The sequence below is a fragment of the Odontomachus brunneus genome, unplaced genomic scaffold (assembly GCF_010583005.1).
Source record: "Odontomachus brunneus isolate Ranch 3 - 2012 unplaced genomic scaffold, Obru_v1 Obru_scaffold_211, whole genome shotgun sequence".
Taxonomy (NCBI): domain Eukaryota; kingdom Metazoa; phylum Arthropoda; class Insecta; order Hymenoptera; family Formicidae; genus Odontomachus; species Odontomachus brunneus.
The window spans coordinates 364,837-368,335 of record NW_022639661.1 but is presented as its reverse complement, the minus strand read 5'-3'; the positions used below and the strand labels follow the sequence as shown (position 1 = coordinate 368,335).

General features: G+C 31.9%; 1 protein-coding gene across 3 annotated transcripts in view; it reads left to right on the top strand.

Moving 5' to 3' along the window:
• Nucleotides 1-3,499, top strand: part of LOC116852289 (thioredoxin domain-containing protein 17-like) — a 9,225-nt gene that overhangs the window by 2,679 nt on the left and 3,047 nt on the right. The window lies entirely within an intron of this gene.

Sequence of the window (3,499 nt, the reverse complement as noted above, 5' to 3'; positions counted from 1 at the left end):
TATATATATATATATATATATATATATATATATATATATATATATATATACTATATTTATAAGTTTTATAAATATACACAAAATAGAGCTATACATTCTCCTTCCATATATTATTATATTCTTTTTTGTAACAAATATAATATTGTACTGTTTTAATATTGCAATATATAGAATATTGTTATAAATAACTATATATATAATTTAAGTTGACGTAATGTTGAAGTATACATTTTATATATTCATATTTATGTTATAACTTATTGTAATAAGTTTATTATTTTTTATTGAATAGATTTTATCTCATTTTAACTTATTACAATAATGCGGTTGGAAAAATAAACCACCAGTATACACCCTATACAGCACAGAAATGTTGAATCCATATTTTATAAATGTTTAATTTCAATATTGAGATGTACTAACATTGCAAAATATAAATTCAACGTTGAAGAAACGTTATAGAAACGTCTAATGTCTGCTGTAATTTCTCACAAAGGCCCATTGGCACAAACCTCAATTAGGATGTTGATGCTTAACATCGCAGCTAGCAAACGTGCTATGACTCGTTTAGAAATCGATTTAGCAGGTTGTGGCATCTCTTTGTAAGTCACAGACCAGAGACGTCATATGTATTACGTTTTGATGGACATTTTTTTATATAAAATGACGCAACAATGACTTTTTAAAGGGTTAATCTACGTTACCTTCTTTTATAGATATCATATTCAGTTCACGTGTGACCTTGGGTTTTTCACCGACAACAACAGAGTCTATTGGCTTGGTTTACATCGTGCACTTGATACGCGTACTAAATAGTAACTTTCTATTAGATAATCTTAATATCGACGATATATATAAACAACGATATATTAAGTTGGTATAATACTCATCAAAAAAACGTATTATATTGAGAGAATGCGTCGCTGTTGATATGCATTGTCGATACTAAGATTATCTAATAGAAAGTTACTATTTAGTATCAAGTGCACGATATAAACCAGGCCATTATCAGCCCGGAAAAAAAAGTCCAAATAAAAGCCAGATATGAGATTTGTCGAGTTGCTTGTACTATTCACACTTTTACACCTAATGCCTGTTGCACACCCCAAATAACACAAATTTTCCAAAATACGTTCTGAAGATGCTTTTAGGACGGAGGGACGTCATCAGAATATTTTTAGGACGTCCTTTGAAGATGTAAGCTGTCTGAAAATAGTTAATATCCAATAAGTTTATTCGCATTAATTGAATTTTTTACACTTTCACACTTAGTGCATTAATTTTTTAGAGGTTCTAAAAATGACGTCATGATTTCCATTCGTGTTACGAGTGTAAATGCAATTCTGATACACCTTTCACTCTTAAGTCAGTGGCACACGATGCTTGTTTTCGTGCTGGATTGCTTACTGGATGGAAATACTGTTTTGATTGGTGTATTTCCATCCATCTTCAGAAATGCACCAATCAGCAAGCAATCTAGCATGAAAACAAGCGCCATGTGCTGCTGGCTTTACTCGGGACCAAGTGTAAAAAGTGTATCAGAATTGCATTTACACTCGTAACACGAATGGAAATCATGACGTTATTTTTAGAACTTCTATAGAATTAATATGCACTAAGTGTGAAAGTGTAAAAAGTTCAGTTAATGCGAATAAACTTATTGGATATTAGCTATTTTCAGACAGTTCACACTTTCAAAGTACATCCTAAAAATATTCTGATGACGTCTCTCCGTCCTAAAAGCGTCTTCAAAACGTATTTTGGAAAATTTGTATTGTTTGGGGTGTATTAGTTTGCAACGGACATTAGGTGTAAGTGTGAATAGTACAAGCAATTCGAGCAAACTTCTTGATTTTGTCAAGATTTGATCAGCTCTTTCATATATAATCAGATATAACGTTATATATGATACAGATCTGATTAACGCTTCCTACATAGCATATGTAGAAAGCGTAATAATCAGATTTGAATCATATCCCATACAGCATAGTAATTTTGAATAAATGTTGAAAAAATATTGAATTGCAACAATGCTAATATTGCAGTAACATTGACAAATATTGAATCAACCTGCATAAATGTAACCTTAATATAATGTAAAAATATCTGCTTAAAAGTTTTCCGCGTAGCGGAAAAAACCTAATTCCTAATTTTCTCATGTTTCATAACTGCTAGCAACCGAAAATTGTTAAACATATTCGTAAAATTCGTGATATTAAAACTTTCGTGAATCCTCCTTCGACAATTTCGAATCCAAAGCGGTATGCCGGTCACCCATCCATGTCTTGACTAGAGAGCATCTAATCAGAGTGACGCATCAACGGGAGCGGTGCACTTGGACACGGTGCATTTGGACACAGCCAATCACAGCACCATGTGATTAGAGACATTTGTAGGGTCCCTTGGAACAGCGACTTGTAATTGGACTGTGTCCAATTGCCCCGTGTCCAACTGATATACACCCCGCATCAACATATAGAATGGATTGCTAAATGATGGTGAGGATAGGAACAGATGTAGAGTGAGAGGCAGACAATAGTAGGACACCTTCCATCTCTGTTTACTGAAGTCTGATTGCTGCAGGAATTTTAACAATACTGTCCTGCGAGTCAGGCCCCAAGCTAGATGTGAAAGTATTACTTTACGCTACATCCCTATTACGTATTACGTTGCTCGAAAATATTATGTAATACAAAAGTTAAAATACATTTTTATTAGTTAACCAATTAATAAATACTACTGCATATATAACATCGAGTTGTATTTCTTTTTCTATTTCTTTATCTACCTACATATTTACATATGTGTTCATACTTCCCTTATAGAAATATCATACTAAGAAATACTGAAAAATTATTAATAATTAAACATTACCAATAATTCAGTAATTTTTTGGCCAGTATTTAATTTCTGGTGAATATTGATAATAAAATCAATATTAAATATTGATAGTAATCAAATACTGAGAATTATTATGCGAAGGTGAAAAATGAGAAAATCATAATGTTTACGAAAATATACTTATATTCCTAATTTTCTCATGTCTCATAAACTACTAGATATCGAAGGTTGTCAACACATTCCAAACTTTCATGAATCCTCCTGCGATAATTTCGATCCCAAGCGATATAAACCACTACTGGTCACCATCCATGTCCTGGCCGCACTAAACTGTTGCTTAACCTGACGATCGAGCGCGCACGTGGTGACCAACGATGTTCTTACAATTCATGCTTATATAACGTATCCTTATAGTGTTCACAGTATATTATAACATATCTAGCAAACACCAAATAATAGTTACATAATTTTTACTTGTTTATTGGATAATTTGTTGATAGATATTGAAACAATGCAACATTCGATATGCGATGAATATTGATGTAATGTAGTGAACCAGTGATAATTACTTTTACATTTTTAACAAAATGTTATAATGATTAATCCAACAAAAAAAATTAAAAAATCCAAGACAATCCAAATTAAACAAATCGAATTA